Source organism: Agelaius phoeniceus, chromosome 6 (genome assembly GCF_051311805.1).
Source record: "Agelaius phoeniceus isolate bAgePho1 chromosome 6, bAgePho1.hap1, whole genome shotgun sequence".
In the NCBI taxonomy this organism is placed as follows: Eukaryota; Metazoa; Chordata; class Aves; order Passeriformes; family Icteridae; genus Agelaius; species Agelaius phoeniceus.
This window is the reverse complement of record NC_135270.1, coordinates 31,678,075-31,701,754: the sequence shown is the minus strand read 5'-3', so window position 1 is coordinate 31,701,754 and position 23,680 is coordinate 31,678,075. Positions and strand designations below refer to the sequence as shown.

Sequence of the window (23,680 nt, the reverse complement as noted above, 5' to 3'; positions counted from 1 at the left end):
AGCAGCACAGAGCATACCCATTACAGCATGTTTTCATTTGCTTTTCTACGTTTATATTTGTCGCCTTTTCCAGTACTGCAGGAAAACTTTCCATGTTATTTACCTTAAAAATTACTGATTATGAATTTCATGAGGACCAGCTTAGTTCTGGGATAACCTTTAGTTGGTCTGCTGGCTTTGTTAATTGGACAGTAACAGAGTATGTGATCATCAGGCCGTGTTTTGGAGAGTCTAGCATACAAAATTCTGATACACAAACACAGAATTCCACCTTTAATGTTGATTTAGCCGTAGCTGTCTGGAATTTTTTGTAGGTAAGCAATAATAGATTCTATTGTCTGCAATTTGTGAGATTCTTATGCAACAAGATGACATAATAACTAAAAATGAGAACAAATTTTAGTTCTTGTTAGATATTTATAATGTCTTGATGTGTGAATTAAGGAAAAGAAATAATTTACATTCTGTTCATATATGTAGATGCACTATGCAACTCTCCACTCTTACACAGAAATGGCCTTATAATTTGTAGTGTTGTGTATGACAGAATTCTTCTTGAAAGTTTAACAGAATGCCTGAAAAAGGTCTCCTTGAAGAACTGGAGGGTAATAACCATAAGGGAAAAGAGCAGGTAGCAGCCTTTTTCCTGTGGAGTGTTTTTAATTAATAAAAAAAGAGCATAGCCTTTGGCTGTTTTATTTTATCACAAAACAATTGAAAAAATAATTTAAAATTTAAAAAGAACAGTAATTGCATAAAAAGTGCTTGGGAAAAATAGACCTAATTAGTCAGTTATCTTAGAAAATTTCATTTTGCAAGTAAGAGACTTGTATGTGATGTTTTGTTTACTTGTTTTGTTTTCAAACTAATTTACTGAGGCCTATTTTATGCCTAACTTGTCAAGTGGAAAAAAATTAGCATAAACCTTTAAGAATAATCTTCTGTGTACATTTTCCAATATCCTGCAAAACAGGGCTCTATCCTACAGTTACAATGTGGGTGAATGATGTAAGGAATAAAATGCATTGTCTGTTCCCTATACTATGAAATAAGCAACAAGACTTCTACTGTCTGACTTGAATGGTTAGGGAATAGCTATGTATAACAAAACCTATTTTTGAGCAGTAAAATGTTTTTTGATATACACCATGACCTTCAAGAACTGACTCAACATTAATTTAGCTTTATATATGTTAGGTAGAACAGTAATCTTAATAATTACATACGTATTATGATGTTTCATTATGTATTCAGCATACAGATTGTATAAGTAGATCTATAAAATAAGTAAATGTATTAAGAATTGCATATGCACTTACAATCACAAGTATAGAAATACATAGTTTTACTTCTTCCTTTTCTAATTCAATTATATCCCTTACTATATAGTAAAGTGAAGAACGTGAAGAAGCAGAATACACTTGCGATTTGAACTATAAAATTTTTGTGTGCTTTTAGTACTTACTATGTGGTTATGAAATTGTTAGTTTTCTTTGTTGTCCTGTATATTGTAGGGAATTTATGTGGAATATTTTTCCTTTAAAAAAATCTTTCATGCATGTATTTTGTTGGTTTTTCTGGCTTTTGTATGTGACTTTTGAGATCTAAAAGTGGGAAGTAGGAATTAAAGTATATGTTAAATTATATGGTGTGGTTTTATTTGGGTGTGTGTTTTTTGGGGTTTTTTTTCCAGGTATTATAGTTTGGAATTTTTGGGAGGTGGGATTATAGGTGCTTTTCTTTTTTTTTAGATGTATGTTGGAAGGGATTTAAATGCATATTGAAATCTAGGAAGTAAGTTGTTTATTCAGAATCATTTTATGGGACGTTGTATGGATGAAAAATAAAACACATTCTTTGGGAATTAAAATGAATTGCAGTAAAATGTCTTGAAGATCTGACTCAGAATGGAAAGGCTTCTAGAACCTCTACAAATGATGCTTGTCCTTAAAAAAAAGAAATTCCCTTTATTCTTATCAAGCTGCTTTTGGTGCCATGAGATGGGCCCCTTAGGAAAGAATTGATAGCAAGACCTGAGGTGAAGTCTGTAAAATCTTAATCCAGTAATTCTTGAAGAAACATTGAATATGGTACTAGTTAGAAATTCTGCAAACCAACACACTTCTACACTGCTATTTCTTACCCCTTCTTAAAACAGTTCTCATGGAATCAGGAAGACAAATCAGACTGCCAAAGAGATGTTGTTGAGCAGGTATGTATCCTTCTACTAGGTACTCACAAATCCTGTCCTGGGAAAGTGTGAGTGGCAGTAAGTTTCTGGAAAAAGAAGATTTCCAGGTATTCAAGCAGATATGACACAGTTTCCTACTGACATGACTCTTTCATATGATGTAGAGTAGTGGCATAGCAGTGTAAATGGTGAGAAACCAAAGGCTTACTATGGATTCCCTGTCAGAAACTTCACCTTGGAAAAAACTGGGAGAAAGCAGCAAGATGCCTAAAGTAAGTACATATCTGGTGAGAAAAATGCTTGTTTCCAGGAAAAAAAAAAAACAAACCAGAAAAAACCAACCCATAAGATTAAAGGGAAAATGTAGTTCTCCTTTCCTCTTTTTTAGCAAAATTTCTTGTGTTAGTTGTATGAATATTCAAGGCAAGAATTAAATAAGCCTACAGCAAATCAAGGGTTCTTAAAATCAACTTCCTTGAAGAAATATGCTGTAAATTAAGCATAGTGAGGAAAAAAGTTGTGAAACACCTTTAAAAGAGAGTACAGGGACAAAGTGTTTCAGTAGATAATACACACAAAGCTCCAGGGATGCTGAGATGAAGTTGCAACAGGTGTTCATATGTGTGTAACTCCTGCTGATTAAAACTTCATCATTGCTGGTACACTGATTTCATACTTCAAAATGTAATACTTCAGAACTAGAATTTAGCTGAATCTAAATCTGAGTACTTCTGGTTTTAGTGAAATGTACTTGATGGTAGGCTTTTTTAATGAGTGCTGTAATCAAGCAGACTGAAAAGTCTGCAGGAGGAATTTCTTTCCCTCCTAACCTTCTATTGCAAGAGATTCCAAACCCTTCTGGTCATGTGGACATATATCATGGCATTGAGTTAACAAAATAAAGAAAAGAAGAAGCCGGTAAAAGATATGTAGAATAAACCAGGAGACTGAGGAGGGTTTTGAGACTTTTGAGAGAAACCTCCTAACTTTTTCAAGTAAATGTGACTAAAGGGTAGTGCTGGATGACATAATTCTTTGGAAAGAAGGCAAGGCACAGAGCTTTAAAAATTTGGGAATGGTCATATTAGTAAAATGTATGTGGTTCAAGTTGGGCATGTTTGTTCCAGAATCTGATGTTTCAGAAGCTAATGTTATTTTGAAATCTATTTTTTAGGAACGTGCTCTGTTCCACAGAGGTAGGTAAGCTGTAGAAGATAGGAAGGTAAGCTGTGAAGCCTTAAGGTCTGATCTTGCAGTTAAATTCCAGCATGGTAAGAATTAAAGCTGTTACCAATGTCTCCAGTGTGCAGGACCTTCTTATCTGAGTGAGACTCAGGTTTTTTTCCTAAGCATCAAAAATCAAAATGGAAACTCTAAAGTTCATGTTAAAAGCTGATGAAAAAAGCAACTGATGAAGAATTTCCTGTGATTGTTAAGCTTCAAGGAAGCTCACCTGCCTGTTCCTATTTCTTTATTCCAAAGGGTATAGCTCTAGTTTATGCACAATGGTTTCAGTACATGACTTTTCTCTTTGGCTTGGCAGTTGATCAAAGAGAATTAGAGAAAATACTAGTTGTCATTTCACCATTGTTATGTCAGAAAAGGGTTCAAGTAGACTTTCTGTGAGTGCTTTGATGAACAGAACATCTTTCTGGAAAAGCCATCTGAGGCAAATTTCTGTATAGCATTAAACTGGGACATCATGGATTATCTTTAATATTAGAAAAATCTTTTAATTCCTTGATAGCATGTCTTGTATTCCATTATTGTTATGTGTAAGTTGCTGTGAGGACTCATCAAATCATAAGGGAGATTTTAGATGTGAAGTAGTAATAATTTTCAGTATTTCTTACCAGAATAGTAGCAGCTTTTAGTATACCCCAGAATAATTTTAGCAGGTCTTCACATTCAGATGAGTCCTAGGAACCTTTTTTGCACTGAACAAACACCCGCTAAAAATGTTCTACCTTTGCTTCAGCCTCCAGAAAGTAAATTCAGCTGTGCATATGAAAAGTATGCTGAGGAAAACTACTTTAAAATGAATGGTTGAGATCTTATTAGCATCTAGAAAGCAGCTAATGATTAGGCCACATTCAAGAGCTTTTTCAGTTTTTTAGATGTTGGGAAAACATCAGCCTGGAGCCATTTGAGGTGATAGTAAAATACATATTCTAATTCCTTCTAAGTACAAATTTAAACTCTAATACCCCCTAGATGCTGACATTCCAACTAGCAGCCATTGAAGAAAACAACCCCTCAGATGTAGAAATTCCCTATATTTGGATAATTAGGTACTCTCTCAATTCTTCAATGATAAGTACACAATTAAAAAATATTTTGTTCTGTACCTATGTAAGACTTTTGACTGTAATTTAGTAGGTTAATTTACCTTTTGTGATTTCATTCAGTGTAAGTAAAATCTTTGATATCAAGTGCTGCTGCTTTAGAGAAACAGATCTTCGTACTGGGGGCTTCACCTGCAGACTGCTGAGTGTGTTTTGCCTCACACTAGCTCAGAACCCATGGAGTGAACTCAGTAACTATTGGAGTGCATTAGGTGCACTTGTGGAGTGCATCTCGTTTAGTTTTGTCCAAAGTGAATTCCACATTCATATTTTGATTCTTCACTGCAGTGTGAACCAAAGTGTGGTGACTGGGGACTCTTGGGAGACAGGTTAAAAGCCACATTTTTGGACCACAAAAAACTAATACAGACACACTGTTGTTTTTTGCCTCCACAGGATTGTGTGTGCCTTTTAAAATTCTTGTGCATGCCAGAGGGGTCTTCCTGTAGGTAGCAATAAGGAGAGCTTCCTAGAAATGGAAGGTGACCAGGAAGACACTGGCTCTTGAACTGCTCTTGTGCATTTTGTGAAGGTGATGTGGGTGAGGGCAGAACCTTTGAATATTTGGATACTCTAGAGAAATTGAGATGTCTTTTGTTAACTAGCCTTGGAATGACTCTTAAGATAGCACAAAATTCAGTAGTATGTAGAAGTACTTCAAATGTCCAAAACTAGTAATAGAATTACAAATTTTTATAAAAGCTATAGCTGAGGAAATGACAGAAAAAGCATATTTAAATTAATCCTTAGTTTGAACAGGCCCTCCTTGTACCTTGTATCTGACTTGTCTGTTAGGAAAATACATGCAGCACCCTTTCAGGGATTTTATCTTCCTGCATTCACTACATCTCAAGGTGAGTTACTGAGAGAATTTTCTTCTGGTGTACCAGGCAGTCTGCTATAAGTGGCCACTGCTTTAGAACCCCACAGGACTCTGTCCAGGTTTAATCTTGGGTATGATTCTATCATCACTCTTCTTGTTCACTGCCATGCCATGCTGTGCTGGCATAACCTGTGTGGCTGTGCAGACAGGGAACTGAAACAGCTGAAAACTACCCTGCCAAAAAAAAACCCGGATCTTCTTGAGCAGAATCAGTTGTGTGATCTGGTTCAGCACTGAGCTCTGCAGACTTCTGCTCCTGTAGGTGAATGGTGAACAAGGCTGGCAATTTTTACCTCTATTGTAATTTTTTTTTTTTCAATTCTGTTCTGTCTTACTTCTATCCTGCCATTTCCATTTCTTTCCTCTGTGCAAAACAAATTTAACTGGCTAACCTAGTGGAAAAACTGCTCTTCTTTTGAGGAATTAGTTTGCTGCTGCCGGAACAGACTGAACAACTCGGCAGGGGACCTCAGGAGTGCCAGTTTGAGGGAGGAGCTGGATTGTACAGGTAGGATAGGAAAAAGTGGGAGATAGGACTTCTGTTTTCTCAGCACAGCTCAAACAGATGTAATCATGTGCTAATTTTGTGTAGTTCACTTGCATAAATTGGGAAGGCAGTCTTGACCCTCCTTTATTTGGCTGTGTTGCCTCCTTCCATGCAGATATTGCTTTGTCAGGCCAGGTGTCCTCTTGGTGGTATTTACTAGCTTGTGCTCATGGACAAGCAAAGACACTGCCTCTGCTCAATAATAAGCAGTAAAAAAAACATGGTGAAGAAAGAGAAGGATTTGCCTGTTACAGGAAATTTTTTTTGAAGAGAGGGTAAGTCAAGATATATTTTTCCATTTTGTATGTAAAGATATTTGATTCATGTAGAAGTAGGAGAATATGAAGGCTGTGCTAGGCATTTATGCTTAGCAAAGAGCTGAACATCTGAGAACTTGCATGGTGGGTAACTAGAAATGCTGAACATTAGATTCCTGCAGTGTTAAATTTGGGAAAAGGTAAATACTATGTTACACATTATCAGGCATGGAAGGTAATTTTATGAAGGTATTAATTTTTTAATAGTTAAAATTTCTAGCATTAGTTTTTCTCACTTATTATCTTGACTATAATTTGCCTGAAACAACTAATTTGAAGACTATATACATGTAATTAATATACATACCCACATAAACATTTATTATAGTGTATATCAGTAATAAAAAAAAAATAAAAGTGGCACACTTTTGCCAGTTCTGATTTCCCTTTTGCTTGAGGGATTTCTTTGGCACCATTCAATCTGTCATCTTACTTGCACTCAGTATAGTTTTCTAAGCCTATCTCTAGCTCAGTCTAGCTATTATGCTAACTTTGAGGCTGCTGGCCTGATATGTACTAAATGGCAAATGATGTGCTACTGACTTATTTTTCTTCTGTTCTTCATCAGTCTGTATACCAAGTACTTAAAACATCTGCATGCAAGATCATCATGTAATTTTGTTTCTGCCCTGCATATCTTCTTGCTGATATGAACAGAGTCATTACCTTTTTCTTGAATGGGCTGTTATCCATGTGATTGATGGAGGTAACTGGACCAGCCAGTCAAAGGCATCAGCTGTTTAGGTAAGTCAGGCTTTGAGATTCTTGATAAATATCAAGAATCCCCCTTAAAATGGGAGAGGGTTGGGGGTGAAGATGAGGATAGATAATTTAGTTGTATAATTGTGGTCAGTGGACCATGTGCACTTATTTAAGTCTTTAACTGCAGCTCAGAAGCCTGCTGGTCCATGCATTTGTCTAATATGTGTTTTCATGGTCTCCATGGCTACTAATTATGTACAGACCATGATTTTGGTATTGAAAGGCAGTGTTTTGAAATAAAGGTGGCTAGCTAAACTGAGTTTTGTAAATTGCAAATGTAAGTAACATCTTCAATATTAAGGTGCATCTATAGTGGAAGTGTGATTTTTGAAGTAGCAGAAAATACTGAAATGCTGTAGTCACTGTAAAGGCAATCATAACATAAAAGTACAGCTTGGCTAGGAAAAAAAAAATTTAAGGATTAATAATAAAAATGGAATTTTACAGGAAGTGTGAGAAAAAGAAACTATAGAAGGAATTGATAACCACATTATGTAAAATCGAAACACTATTATAAAGGACAGCTTCTAGCAAATAATATAGAAACCAGGGTTATACAAATGAGGTGTGAAGGCTGTTAATGGACAGCAGACAAGCTCAACAGGGAAAACATTTGTGTGCTTAAGGATTATGCATCTGTAGGTATGTGCAAGCATCCTGTTCACTAGAAAAAGCTTAACAAGAGCAAAATTAGCAAATTGGTTTTATGAGACGAATAGAGTAATAAATAGAATATCCTAGATGTTCATAATCCCAATAGCCTTTCCTTAAAAGTCCCTCACTGAGCCTTATTCAAAGCTGAAAAGTATTGAATCTTTTAGCAATTCTTTATTAATTTGTTTTTTACTCCATTGTACAAATAGTGAAATTAATCCCACCTTGAGCTCTCATCTGTCTATGAGTTCTCATTTATCCCAGCAAAATTATTCCTATGTATGGTGAACAAAATGTGAACTGATCCAGATGATAGTATTTTGCCAAGCCAGCTTTCAGTGAATTTCTTTCAATTTACTATGAGTAAATGGTTGTGCCCACACAGTAGAGAAGGGAACAAGTTGCTGCCAGTGTAAAGAAAGTAGGATTTTTTTTCTTTTGCTAATAATGCATGAGAAAAACTGATCTTTTGCCAAGACATTAGTGGCCCATGTATTTGGGAAGCACACTGTTGCCAGGCCTTCAAAACTTTTTTTTTTATTGTAGTTCACTTTTATCAAAATCAGAAGTTACATTCTTTGGAAAGATTGCGTGGATACGATTACAGTTTGTAGCCTTGTGCACCACCCATTGACCGCTGATTTCAGTTTCAGAGTCGGTGACCTGAGGCTACATACAATGCTCCAGAACTCAATTACTAGTCATTCACTTAATCATGCTCACAGAAGCATATTCTGTTTGTGTGTCTGTAGGATATTTTTCTTTTTTTGGGGAGTGAAGTGTTTGGCTTCCTGGTTTTGAAGTAACTGTGCTACTTCTGGTGATGTCTGGTTGATCTGTGAATCTGCTCCTGTATTACTAATGTCTCATCTTCCTTCAGGAGACCATCAGATTTTGTTTATTTTCATTACTTTTCTTTATTAACCTGTATAGAATTACTGGATATTTGTTTTGGTTTCAGAATTTAGTTACAGCTCTTATTACAACTGATAAAAAAAGGGAAAAGTTTTGAAAAAAGGTGAAGGGTTTCAGCCATTCCTTTTCCCCCTTAATCTCCTCAACATGGAGCAAGATGTTACTACTTTCTTAATGACTGCAACAAAAGAAAGCATTAAAAACCTTAGCTCTTCTTTAAAAACAACGGAAGATAAAGATGTGAGGCCAACAGATTCCTTTGCTGTTATTTTCTTCCATTTCTGACTTTTCATCTTTGTATTTGGTGTAGATTATGCTGGCTAAATACTGGAAATGGCTTTTTAGTGCTTTTCTGCTATTTTTTGCATTGGAAAGACTTTTATTTCTGTTCTAGTGCAAGTTTTATTCTTTTGTGAATTGACAAAGGCATACTTCCTTTGAGACTGACTGTAAAATCTTTTGTTGCCTGTAACATGACAAGTTATACTGAAATCTTTCTCAGCAGTTTTGTTTTCTTGGTTTTTTTTTTGAATGTATGTGTCTTGATACAGAGTTTGTTGATCAAATACATCATATATCTAATTCAGATTATTTTTGGTGTTAGATGAAAAAGTCAACCTCTTGAATGCAACTAGATTGAGGGTTTTCTTACAGAATTTCTATTAAATGTAAAGTGCTTATTTTCTTGCAACTTTTTAATTTGTACCTGCCAGAATTAACATCTGGAATCTCAGGATTTCATTATCAGGTCAACAGTCGTAATTACCTTTGTTTTCTCATTTCTTTTTTACTTTTTTTTTCATAAATCTGACAGATAACAAGGCATTTCTTCCACTTTGCCTCACATTCCTGAATGACTTCATAGGCAACTCTGTGAAAGGCTTTTCCCGTGGTCCATCTTTCCTGTATTAGAGTAGTTATGAGAAGAATGTGTTTTCTGTCTATAATTCCTTGTAAATATTACCACTTTTTGACCGTGGTTGTTTCTTTCAAGGCTTTTTTTCTCTGCTTTTCTTTCATTTTGCAGCCAGTGGTCTTTCTAATAGTCTGTTGTCCAGGAGGATATATCTGGAGAATGTTCTGCTTTAATGCTGTACAAAGGAAGTAATTGAAAGAAATCACTAAAGAATATTGTGGTGGGTTGACCCTGTGCAGCAGCTGAGCCCTACCCAGGGGCTTTCTTACTGTTCCCAGGCAGGAGGAGGGACAGAATTAGAAAAGCAAAGGTGTGGAAACTTATCAGTTGAGATAAAGGCAGTTTAATAAGTGAGGGAAAGGTGTGTGCCTCACTGAGATCAAGCCAGACATATCCACTGCTCTCCCTTTACCAAGCCACTCATCTCCGGGTGGAAAGTTTTTGTTAGGCTGGTCTCTGTCTTCTGCTGAATTTTTTTTCTACCTGTTAGCCAGAGAGTTATAAAAGTCTAATTTTCCTTTGTATATGGCCTTCTACCAGACAAAAAGCTCCAATAAGAAATTTTATAGCTTGTTCTGCCCCCTTTGTTCCGGAATACAGGCATTTTGTAGATCAGTGCTGGGAGGCAATGCCCCACTGTATGGCTTTGCCATCTGGTACACATCCTCTAGGATGAAGAAGGATTTTTATGAACATTTTTTGTCTGTTTACATTGTTGGCTTTTCTACAATTGGTGAGTAGCATTTTTACTTCTCTCATGTGTGAGCTGTTTGTAGTTGCTGAAAAAGCTTTGGTGATTCATCTCCTTTTCTTGTCCCTTCGATGGATTCAGAAATGGAAATTCAGCTTCTATACTTTCAAGGAGTTTCCTTCATAAGGAAAAAAACATATACATTCTAAGTGTAAGTTACATTTGAGTCAATATAATATGTTTGCAGTGTTCCCCTGATCTGTTACACAACTATCTAATGCCAATTACCATGCATGGATGATGCATCTTAAGATACAAACTAGTTTTTTTAAAATTTTGTAAGTGAATGTAATTGAAGAAAATCCTTTCATTGAGTGCCCAAATGTGAATATTTGAGTAAGGATGTGGTTTAAAGATATTTAAAGCTCACAATACTTCACAGCTTGATATGATTCTGTGATTTATTCTATATTAAATGCAATTTCAGATACTAGGTTGTGACTGATAACATTATTCACTGTGCATGAAGTTCTTTCTGCCAAAATACATTACTTATTTATACATTATGCAGGGTTTTTTATTACTTTATTACTTACTTTTACGTAAGTACTTTGCAAATGCTCAGGTAAAGAGGTAATCTTGAAACTTATGTGCTACGTAGACTACATAGTAAAAAAAAAAAGAGTTTTTACATCTCTGGGGACAGGAGCCAGCACTCAACTGGTATGCAAAGTCCTGAAATAAACTTGGATTCTTGTATTAGCTTGGACTCACTCATAATTAACTTTGGCTACTCCAGCCTCACTTCTAAAATATATCTTAAAAGGTAAAAACCACCCATTGGTTATTTAAGAATTTCAGGAGAACTAGTATAATGTAATATAAGAGTTAAGACATCCCTAGAGGACGCAGTCAATTTGAGTATTACATGAGATGTCATTTATTAAATATATATATATAACAGTCTCTGTATCAAGGGCCTACATATCATTTATAAAAACAAAATTTAGCAGTTGAGAGATGCTCTTAGAACACACATGATACTTTTATTTCAGTTTTTCTGTTTTGAAAGAGAGTGGTTTTTTAGGATTGTTCTGTGCTTGAATATAGTTTCTTACTAAGCCTTTTCACATCAGGTAACCAGGATCAGATGTGTTGAAAGCATTACATGGATAGAGCTTTGTTCTTGGACTTATTCTTTTTAGTTCCTTGTTTTTTTAACTGAATATTTTTGTATAGCATTGTTAGCCGAATAGCTAAAATTCTGCTCAGTTTGTCTACGCTGTTTTAAATGAATGCCCATATGAACTCACTAGGCTGTTCAAATTAGCTAATTCAGAGAAGTATAATCTGTACATTTGAATTTCATAATGTATATTTTCGTGTATACTTTGCTCTAAGAGGGTCAATAAGCTTTGGATTTTCCCTCACTGTCTGTCATATTAATATTACCAAAGCATTACCTATCTGGATGAGTCCTAAAATGCAGTCATTAAACTAAAGGGAAGACATGATATTTAAAAAGAGTATTCTAAAAGTAATAATTATGTATTCCTTTGGTAATTAAGGTTTGCAAACCTCTTAATTTACTGAAGCACTAGTAGTCTACTGGAAATTACATACATGGAATAATACCTTTTGCCTTCCTCTTACATCTGAGTGTTTACTTCTGGCTGCATCTGCTCTTGCTCCAGGGATAAGAATTTGAGATGGGAAGTCAAAGAAGCTCCAGTAGTTTCAACTTAATGTGGTACTTGAAAGTATGTAACAGTTTCTTAAAAAATGAACAAACATTTCGCAATTCATTTATCATATTGATCAACGTTAGGTGAACATTGCCTTTCTTGTGTGTCTTAAGGGTGGGCTGAAGATTTTTGAATGAAGACAAACAAAAAAATAGTACATGATCCAAAAGATGCAAGTTGCAAAAAAAAAAAAAAAGGAAGAAAAGCTGCAGTTGACACAAGAAGGTGGCTAGCGTTAACATATAGTGTGATAATGGATGTCAGGGGCAGAGGAGGGTGTTAAGTCATTGTTTTAGACTTGTGAGGTGGATTTACTAGAGTTTGTGTGTTCCCTAAGCAGAGAATATTTTGTTGATCAAGTAATTTGGAGATATTTTGGTTGCTCCAGGGAATGCTGTATTAAAAGTAGAAGCAGCTTTAAATATTCTGTAAAATGGAATGCATTGCCTTTATTCTCTCTGTGGAGCAGTGCTATTAGGAGCTATATCCCTAGTTACACACTTGTGAAATTAAAAAAAGCTTCATGGCTGGAAGGATGCCCAAATTCTATGAAATCTTGTATTTCTGAAGAGAGAGATAAATATTCAATCAAAACCAGGTATCTGTAACACTTTGCAGGCTAGATCCAAAGAGAGACATCGATGTGGTGATGCTTCAGTGTCTTAAACTTTAGTAGTTTGGAGCATGTGGTGGGAGGGAAGAGAACAGGGTTCAGATATTTGCATTTTGAACTATCATAGGGTTTGCTTGTCCTGTTAAAGGGCAAGTAACAAACAGAAATAGTCCATGAAGCATGGACTAGAATCTAGGTCTTCTCTCCCACTTGAGCACCCTGGTTATTAGGCTACAGTGTGATCCTTGCTAATTGTCCAGATGCCATAGCATTTTAATTCTTAGCTGGGTAGCTACCTAGATTTAGCAGACAAGAAGCTTGTTACTATCCATCCTTTTAGTTTCCTAATTAAAGTGCTCCTCTGGGAAATAAATGCATGGGTTTGAATCTCCATATGCTAACAGGGAATTAAAGCCAAGTTCCTTGCCTCTGTGGTAGTCTCTGTAATCCAGTATGTATCTACAGGAGAAGCTGTGCATTGGTGGTCCCAAGCCACTTGCAGACCCCTGTGCACCTTGCAGTGCTGTTTTTTCCACAGCCCCTTTAGCCATGTGCCTTTCCCAGGGGGTGTGTTTGCTGCCTCAGGTGTCACCTCTGTGTTACCTTGCACATGAATGAGCCTCCTAGCGTGGCTTGGTGCAGCTTCAGCCTTCTATTAAAGTTTCCACCAGAAAAATTAACTGCATTTATCATCTCTATTTCTAGTGAAATCCTGTGGTGTTTGTTGGATTACTTTGTAAAGGACTTGAGGGCCTGAATTTTGCTTATATGCAAAAATACGTTTATTACATGCTGCCAAGTGCTCAGACAGTGAGATGAGGAGAAAACATCATGCTTATCAAGTATTTGGATATGGTAATAGCAAGGAACACTGGTTTTTGTTGCCATTTAAGTAAAAATATCTAACAGTTAGAAAGATCTGGGGACACCCAGCCTGGATGATTTATTAACACATCTGAAGGAGTAAAGCTGCTGGACAATTAGATTTCCTTTCAGTTGTTTAAGTTAAATAATAATAAAAAAATTTTCTTTAAGAAAATCGAAATAACTAACTGCCTGCTTTACTTAAGGATTTTCTTTCATGGCTTCTCTGATGCAGTCTTCTTCAACAAAAATTATCTGGGTATACTTTAAGATTGTAGCAAGTAGGAAAAAAATGTTGGGTTGCTCTTCCCACCAGTCTTCCCCACAATCTTGTTGACATGCCATATGATTAAAAAAAGAAGAAAGAAAAAAATATTTGAAATCAGTTCTCCTCCCCTTAGTTTGCCTTCCTAGATAAATAATTCCATGGTAGTTCACGGCATTTTAAAATTATGTACTCTTAGTATTTTCACAATTATCATTTTCCATCCTAATTTTTCTGGTAGCAATGGTTGTATGCAAAATCGAAATGGTTGTATGCAAAATTGAAGTTACTCCAAGTGATTGGTGTCAAGTTTTTTGGTTTTATGTTTTGGTGGGGCTTTTTTGGTCGTTGTTTGCTTGGTTTTTTTGTTTTGTTTTGTTGGGGTTTTTTGTTGGTGGTGGGTTTATGTTTGTTTGTTTCTTCTTGAAAAAACATACTGTGTTTTTGCTTGTTTGCTGGACTTCTTTTAATCTGATAAGGAAAATAGTCCTGAAAAATACAAAAAGTGCTGATATGACCTTGTCCATATCTTAGCTAGAGGGTGTCTTTAGAATAAGATGGTACTGCATCATAATTTCCTGATGAGTTACAGCATCATGATGGCATGTGCTCCCACTCAGAATCTATTTTAAGAAAGGACAGAAGCACTTTCTTATAAGTAATCTCGTACTCAAAAATACTGGATTGGAGTGAAGAAAGTCTACAAAGTAATAATGTTCTTTCTGGAGATCAAAAGAGAACTAATGGAAAAGTAATTATTTAATCTGTATAGTTAAAAAAAAAAACTTAGCAGAAAAAAGCTTCAGCAGCATAATCTCTCCCTTTAATATTAGTCTATACATCTGTCCATATAACAGATTCACACAGCAGAAGAAATACTAGACTTCCTCAAGGAAATTCATGTCCCACTTAATTAGGCAGAACTTTCAGAGACTATTTAATGTTTAACACTGTAGTGGCCATTAGAAGTTGCAGCCTGTGATTTGGATATTGTTATTAAATTTTCTGTGTAACACAGTATCTGATCTCTATGCTAAATGTGCCTATTTTGATACTGGTTTCAGTTTGTCAAGAAAATGTATTTCATTTGAGCACAATGATTGTAAGGGGCAAGTCTTAAGAGGAAAACTCTTCAGGATTCTGTAAATACTGACCTACTCTTGGATAACTGTGTTTTCCCAGAATCTAAGGATCCTGAAGTGTTTGAGGATACTCTGTAAAATTAATGTTCATTGAATTTGCCTTAATAAGGTGAGCACACGTTTTTATAAACCTGTTAGTTCAGATTAGTTGTATTTTAACCCAAGATCTCTATCACTCAGCTACATTCACTGTAAACTGAACATAGAAAACATTTTGTTATAGCCTTATATTGCACTTAGGAAACAGAATAGCTGAGTACTTCCATTATACAGATTAGTACTAATACAAGAAGAAAAACTAGTACAAACCTAAATATTTCAAATCACGAGCCATAACATTTTCTGGTGGACTAGAGTATTTTTATCTTCTTTCTATGCTGTTTTTCTATGAGCTTCCTATTTTCTGAATATAGGTAATTCAAGTGTGCTATTAACACATTTGGAAAATGGAGCACAAAGGGGACTGACTTCACCTAGCTTGCTTATTTTTACATTAACAAAATGTAGGTAAGAAATCCTTAGGTCTCTGCAGTCTTCACTTACAAAATTAGGATTCTGTATTTAATGAATGAGTGCAGTGAATATGTGTGTAGCAAGAACTGCATGATTAAAAAACAAAGAAACTTCCGAAAGAAATTTGACCTATAAAGCAGCATTACATTTTTAAGGTTTAATTAGTGGGGATCTGCTGTGAGTAAAAAAGGGCTCTTTCTTTGGAAATAGATATACCAGTTTTGCAAAGCATTCTTTTCTATACATGTAATAAAATCATCTCTCTGTAAGTATTGGAATTCTACATAATTATAGGGAATACATATTTTTGTGGCAAGCTCCTTCCTAGCAGCAGGCTTGACGTGTTAGTAATTCTGGTGGAGGTAGTGTACTGATTCAAATCCAATCAAGAATTTGAAAATTACTTGGAGGATGCAGTTTCTCCCAGGTCTCCAAACAGTATGGTGTTTTGGTCATGCTCATTTTTGTGACCAGCTAGCCTGTAAGCTAATTGTTAGGTTTCTGTTTAAAGGTGCATTGTACGCAGAATACTCACTTCATAGCTTCAAAGGAAAAAAAAACAAATAAACAAAGCCCCAAAACTATACCAAAAACATGAAGAGGAACATTTCCTTCATGACTGACAGAGCATTCAAGTGAGCAGAACACAAATGAAAGCATATTGGAGATAAGATTTTTGAAACACTGAAACACTGTAAGTGCAATAACTTGCTTTATTTAGTATGGTTGATATTGGTTTTTGTTCTGTTCAACAGTTAATCTTTCAAGGTTTACCTGAGGTATGGAAATGCTGTTGTTTTCATCTTCTGTAGAGGTGTAGCTTGAAAAACATTTCTTGTTTACTGACACTGTGTATGGGGGTACATTTCTGAATCTCAGTTTCAGATAACATGAGTACTGTGTGACAGACTGTAGTGGGAAATTGGACTTCCCAGGAACTAGGGAATCCTGGTGAGGTCAGCTTGTTAACCTGTGCCTCTTGAATTGGTTGCCTGAATGTGAGTTAACAATAATGTTTGTCTGATTCCATTGTATCTCAGTCAAGCTGTCAATAAGTCAGAGTTCTTGTATGTACAGTTTTTTAATGTGAAAGAGAGTATTGCCTTCTGAGAAGTCTCCCTCTTCATCTGAAAAAATTGAGCATGCATTTTGACTTATTTCACTTTCCACTAATAGGATAAATTCTTGTTTTCCAGCCTGCCATTTTTAAATTGAATAATATAAGTAATCTCCTCATTGGATTGTCCTATCATAGTTTAATGACCATGTGATATGTTTTCTATTTCTCTATTTAGACTAGTAAAATAAAACTAATGTCCAGGGTCAGAGAACACTTATTTTTTCTTTTCTTGGTGTCCAATAGGAAAATGTAATTCCAGTACTGTCTCAGACTAGAATCAAGATTGCATACTACCATGTTGTAATAGGCATTAGAGTTAGTTACGTAGCATTTTTGCTTTTCCCTTTCTTGTGTCTCAGTTTAACCTCTTATTAAAACACAAATAAGACATATCTTTTCAGGATTTTTTTAGTCAATAGATGTTTAGATAATGTATTTATAGTTCTATAATTGTAACACTTTGATAGCCATAATTTCATTTAATAGTATATCAATGGTAATGTTTTGATCAATAAGGAATCCTCAGATGTATATATTTATGTATATATTTGTGAAAAATCTTGCTATTTGTCTACTTAGCAGCATGTTTTCTTTTTTTCAGCTTGTGTTTCCTATGGAAGAGGCTTTTGCAAGTGGGAACTGTTACCTTATTTTTGAGCTCTTTGGTTATTTTCAATCAAGTTTGATAGACGAATAGCAGTATTGAAAATTATATCCAGCAAGGAAAGGTAGAAGGAATATCCAGAAGGAAAGGTAGAAGGAATATCCAACAAGGAAAGGACTTCTGTGCAAGTTCATCCCTTCGCAGACAAATGGCACTTCATTTATTTCATCACCCATGGAAATCCAGTTTACTGAATGAACTGTACTGAATGTAGAAACACAGATGATTTGAATATGTATTTGCCTTCTTTTTGTTGGGACATCATTTAAACCATATTGTGACATCATTTAAATGATATAAATATTTTTCATAATTTACTAGTGGACAGTAACTAGTACAAAATGTTTCAAACTTACTGCCAGTTCACATCCAGAAAAAAACATTCTTCTGAAGTACAGTAAATTAGTGGAGGCTGTAAGTGTGTGCATTCAATATGTTATATAGTTCTTTGCTCTGCTTTTTCATAGTAAAGGCTTACCTGTTTCAGTCCTGCTAAGCTCTTGATTGCTGTGACACATTCTGTTAATTATTATTTTAGAATAGGATGTTCAGTTGCAGGACTGTGCTGTCAAAAGATATGTGACCGAAACTGAATGCATCTCATCAGCTTGCAATGTAAAATGAGAAAGAACAATGGGTTGTAAATGAGAAGACATTGCACCATGAAGGAAGAGGCAAGGAGGTCTCTGCACAAGTGGTGAAAATTAAATTTAAAAAAGAAAGGTTCCTATTAAAAATTTCATTGGGTACTCGAGCACAAGACAGCTGAAAGTAAGCGGCTGAATGTTTTTTTTCCTCCAAAACTAAATATTGGGTTTGATCTATGATTGGGCAGTAAAGGATTATAAACCGTGCTGTGGGATTGGATATTCTTTTTGGTTTTATTATTTTACAGAAAATTAATGAGCAAATCCAGGCATATACTCCATGTGTTCTAGCTCTTGTTTCTCCTTGCACAATTCGTTATGCATGTTTTTCCTTGAAGTTGCCAAAATACAAATCTGCTGACACTTTTTTTGCTCCCAACATGTTGCATTTTAAAACTTTAAATAATGACTCAAGATTTTTATGAATTTCTTAATATACTGTTCTTGTTTCTATGAAAAACTTTTTTTTTCTATGGAAAACAGTTAATTTTTGTAAATAACACTCAGCTGTTATTCTCCATGCAATGTCCATGCTCAAAGGTAAAGACTGAGTGGCAACTGGCAGATGTCAATGAGCTGCTTAATGAGCTATTCATAATGTCATATTCTCTGTAAAAGATATTCTAAAAAACCCTTCTGAGTTCTAAAAAGTGTTATAGACGTTCATAACATTAAATGAGTGATGAGGTTTTCTACTTTATTCAAGTTATACCAACATCAGCCTAAACAATAATGTCCCATTTCACTCACATCATCTCTCTCACCCACTACACTTACTCTTGGGGGAAACATGCAGAAAAAGTAGTTGTAAAAAGAAATTGGGTTATTCCCATGCAGTCTGAGGTAAGATCATATTGGTGCAGAATGCAAAGATCAAAATTCTAGATGCTTAAGTGAGTGCTTCTAGTAAGAAGCGGTTTTATGAACTGTAGGAGGATAAATAATATTTTACTTAGGGTCTGCTAATTACAGAAGGTGTACTCTGTAATTTTTAGTCAAGTTCAGCTTGCTTAAGAGGGGAAAAAAACCAAAAAGTCATACTGAGCATATATAAATTGAGGCAGTTAGCTAAAGGGAAGTCAGAAAGAGCAGCTGAATGGTTTGTGATGCTGTGCAATCTGTTTAAAGTCATTGTATGAGACTCGGAACCAGAATGTGGGCTGCAAAAGAAAAGGCTTCAATTGGCTGACCTCTAGCTTCTTCAAATGGTGCAATATATTAGTGTTGGTTTTATCTAGGTCAGAAGGCCATTACTGTGCCTTGCATCTCCCTTGTAGCCTGTGTACCTGCATTTCTGTTCTGTGGAAACCAAGCTGTGCAGGTGTGGAGCGCTCCTGCTTCCCCCAGAATGGAACTGGCAAGTAGCCATCAGCAGTGCTGCTCTGCAAGGACTGCAGAGCACTCCTCTGTTTGCCAGGCTTTGATACAGTACCAGCAGAACAAAACTTAAAGGTGACACCTTGAAACTTCAGGAAAAAGGAAGTTGTTCATAATAAAAGGATGTAATGCAGAGTGGGAAAAGAGACCAGAGAGGCTGTCAAGTTAAATGCAAAAGTGAGAAGGCAAGCCCAAAAATGACTGTTGAGAATGAACTTGCTAAAGGCATTATACCTAATAGTAACTAGTGTTCATCATATCAGGGAGCTGAAAGTTTATCAGTGTTGGTGGGGTCAGTAGCTGATCAAGATATAAAAGTAACAGTTGAAAAAAATAAAACTGTCATGTAAAAGTTAAGTATGTTTGGGGGGTTGGTTTGTTCTTTTTTTCTCAACATATTATTTCACCTTGAAGGTTTTTAGCAAGAGTTACTGATACTGAAGTAACAGAACTCTGAAAGGAAGAGTTTGATTGCTTTTCTTAAGGGACTATTTATGGTGATTATAGCAACTTTAGGCCAAGTCTGGATTCTGCATTGATCACACTTCAGAAGCTATAGAAGAAACTAGTATGTTTTTAGCATATCTGCTGGTGTACTGGGGAAGGGTTGATACAGCTTTTCCTGAGGTTAATTCACTCAGTCTGCCGGAGGGTTTTTTAAATATGTCATGATGCCTTCAATATGAGGCATATGATATAAATATGCATTTTCAGAATGCTTCAAATGGCTCTTAAAGAAATTAAAGTGTCCTGCAATAAAATGCAAAGTCCTTCTACTTAATAGTCAGTTAGTATTTAGAAAAGTTTAGGAATAAATTGTCAGACTTCTCAGTAGAGGCATTTACAAACAGAATCATGTAGGAATCAGCTCTGCAGGCTGTGATGGTTAACATAAGATAATACAAACCAGCTTCTGTACTATTTATTGCTTCTCATATGTCAAGTTGCAGGAGGCATAAATGAAATTATGGATTAGTAGTTTTAATTATACATGTCATTGCAATGTCTTCAAAGTGAACCTATATTTGGATAAAATTTGTACTTCTAGTCTTTATAGTTCTACTATGTAGTAGTGATCAATTAATTTTTTTTACAGTAGCTGTTAGAAGACTTTGCTTGCCATTTTTACAATCAAGGTAGCATATGCCACTTTTATTTTTACATAATTTTATGGAAATTACTACATAGATTTGCCCAAGTATGAAAAAAATAATTTGGCAACTGTCAAATAGTTAGGGATTCTACTGGTTTCTTTGAGATTTTGAAAACACTTTCTTATTCTGTAAAGTACATTTCATATTGATTGCCACTAAAACTGAGATTTTCTCATTGTTCTTAATGATACTGAGAGCTGCATGGCCTTACTAGTAATCTTAGTTTTAAGATCAGGGTTATTAATTTGGGGTCAGGGAGGAATTGTCTAACAGATTAGGTTGAAAACAGTTGTATTTCTTTAGTCTTTAGTTGTGAATGAGATTCACTTTTCCTAGGATTGAATCACTGGAGGTATCTGTAAGAATAGGCTGGATACTTGGTGCCAAAGACAAATAGAATGCAAGGACTTGGGAGAAATTGAATGGTGAATGTTAATATGTTACTTTCTAAGCTCCTTGCAGAAGTATCTTCTAATTAGCACCATTACATTGAAGCTAATAGGAATGCAAAATATTGCACTCTTTATTCAGTCTTTATGTAACACAACGCTTTTTGCTTAATTGTCTTTGTCGTGTCTGTTTTTCAGACTAGAAATCCTAATCTTGGGACCACCAACTACTTTTGCAATGCAAGTCATATTTAGAATTATTAGGAAGCACTCTCAATGTCTAATTTGTTTTACAGATGCTTAAATACTGTTGTAAGTATATTTACACTAGAAAAAATGCTGCTTAAATGTTCTAAATTTAGGGGTGGAAGAGCTTTGTGAAGACTTACTACTTACACATATTTAGCATTTTGTTGTGAGTTTTCCCATTAACTTCAATTAAACATGTTGGTGCTCTCATTTCAGTGGAAATGAATATGTAAGTCTTCACAGGATTGTGCTTTAGGTGGCGAGGGAACAAGTGAATACAGTTGGCAGAGTGCAAAGAAACAGCACATGTTTGCCTGCGTAATTATCTGTGGTCAGAGCATGCAAGTGATCTTCATTGCAGGACTACAGAGCAAACAGCCAGCATATTTTGCACCCTAAATGGTAAATAAAGTTCAGTTTCAGATTATCATAGACATATATCTTCTGAACTCAGTGCAAATAACAAAGGTGTGATATTAACTGCAAATGACTTACACTAGGATTTTGTTGATGTTTTAAAAGCTACTGAGAATTAGATAAAAGTCTGAAAATACTTCAGAAGCTAACTATTTGTAAACTCTTTTGTCTTATTTATTTAGTACCCTGATTTCTCATACAGTGTTACTCTGCTGTCAAGCTGTGCTACTTACTTGTGATTGGTATTAATAGCATTTACACTCATTAATATTTATGAGTTAAAAGTATATATGAGTTTTTAGAAACAGTGTCATATATCAGGGTCAAAAATCAGGGGTAAAAAACCAGAAAGTATTCTGGGCTGCAGAACAACTAGAGAAGTTGAAGCTGGGAGCTATGTTTCCCAAACAAAAGATTTTATTTGAATATATAATTCTTTTTAATAAAAGTGGTAAAAGAGAAAAAGGTGCAGGCAGTGTAAGAATGTAGTGTGACAATGAAGGATGCCAGAAGTATCACCTGCATTCTCCATGCATTCTTTTGCCATTAGAGATGAGGGCAGAATCTGTGCCATAACTTTCCAAGGTGTGAAATGCTGATGAGGCATTTGAGCCAGTTGGATCGGGCAGAAAGGTCTGTGGTGTGGTGTGTGCATACTGTGTCTTCAGCAATCCCAGCCCCTTACAGGTTATGTCATCTGAAATACCTGTCAATAAATAACAACCTGAGCTACTATATTTGATTTAGCTCTGCATTTCAGAATTCTAGGGTAGACCTTGGCTTATTTAGTCCATCTGTAGCATCACTCTTTGATAGGGTTGTCCAGGAAAATGCAGATCTCCACCAGAACAGGGTTGCCCAGCGCATTGGCCATCTGTAAATACTGACTTCTTGCCTTCTGCTATAGAACTTCGCCCTTATTTTGGCAAGGAGGTAAAAGAGTTCTGCTTTATTTTCATCAAGTAGTAGAAATTCTTGCCAGTTTAGTAATAGATGGATTGGCAGTATTCTTGATGCCCATTCCCCTGCTTCTAATATTGGCCTTGAGATTTTGGCAATATAAGCTCCCTGTGCTGTGTATAACCATCATTCTACTACAGTTTTGATCTCTAGGCATGGGAAAGAAAAATTTGTAATAGATACCAGTTATTCAATGGGCATGAGGTTTAAGTATTTTCAAAATAAACTTTTTTATCAAAAAAATTTCCAGCATTTTTACTTGAACATTGCTCTCAAGAATCCCATTAATTCAGCCTGTTGTCAAGGTATGCTTTCCCCATCAGTAATAATAAAGTTGGTCTGCTTCTTACAAAGTAAGAAACTTTGCCATCCTAAATTTGGCAGGCTGTAGGTAGCTTTATGAAAGGGAGCTGATGCTTTTCAAGAAGAATTGCAGCTTGCAGTTCTATAAAGTGACTGGCTGAACAAATAACATTCATTTTACTTAACAGTCTGTTTTAAAGGTCTGGATTTATTTTGCTGGGGTTTTTTTACCTTGATGGGGTTGTGCCACCATGGACAACTTGAATGCATGGAACAGGTCTAGAGTGTGCAGGCAGATGGAGGACTTTGGTTTAAAAAACACAGGCTGTTGTTCTGCTCAGAATTTTAGAGTTCTATATCAAATTTTAGAGTTAGTCTGAGAGATGATATCCAAAGAGTTTTGAGAGATGTGCATGTGTTAAAAGTAAAAATTTTCTTATAATGCCTTTGGCACGTTTTAGATTTTTGAAGTGGTAATTTCTTGAATTAAAATTGTAAAGGAAGATATGAAAATAGTTTAAAGATGGTAAGAGGCAATGATATAATACTGTCCATAAGAAAAAACAGATGTGTATTTTTGTTACTTTATTCCTTCAGCTTTGTTAGAGTTCTGAAGACAGAACTGCATGCTGTTTTCAGTAGCTTTTCAGGGTAAAGGAATATGTCTTGTTGCTTCTCGAATGCAATAATCCTTGCCTTTTGTTCAAACCTCTTGATAGTTATCACTCTGACCAGTTGACACAATACTCACCAGTGATTTGAATGTAAGCAAATTCTTCTAAAATATAGCAGTTGTTACCTCTAAATTCTGGAAAACCCCATCTAAATGTGCTGAGTAACTTCTCTGTTGTTAACAAAGTTATGGTTTTTTGCTGCAATGTGTTTTGCATGTTTTTAAAGTAATTTTAAGGTCAATGATTATGAAAATGTCTCAGTGGAATTTGGTCATGCTGTAGCAGAAAGTATTAATGCTTCTTGCAGATCTCAGGTTTGTCTATTTAATGAAGTTCCTTAATGTTTCACCCGAGTCAGCAACA

The 23,680-nt window shown here is 35.5% G+C and overlaps 1 protein-coding gene and 1 long non-coding RNA gene across 27 annotated transcripts in view; both read left to right on the top strand.

The window, feature by feature from the left end:
- GPHN (gephyrin) overlaps window positions 1-23,680 on the top strand; it is a 270,825-nt gene that overhangs the window by 5,918 nt on the left and 241,227 nt on the right. The gene's annotated exons all lie outside the window — the stretch shown is intronic.
- Window positions 1,987-3,765, top strand: LOC143694220 (uncharacterized). 2 transcript variants are annotated; one of them, XR_013182573.1, is made up of 3 exons: window positions 1,987-2,212; window positions 2,356-2,463; window positions 3,366-3,765. It is a non-coding gene; the product is annotated as an uncharacterized LOC143694220 (long non-coding RNA). The 2 variants fall into 2 exon arrangements; XR_013182572.1 differs by lacking the exon at window positions 3,366-3,765 and having other exon boundaries at window positions 2,356-2,518.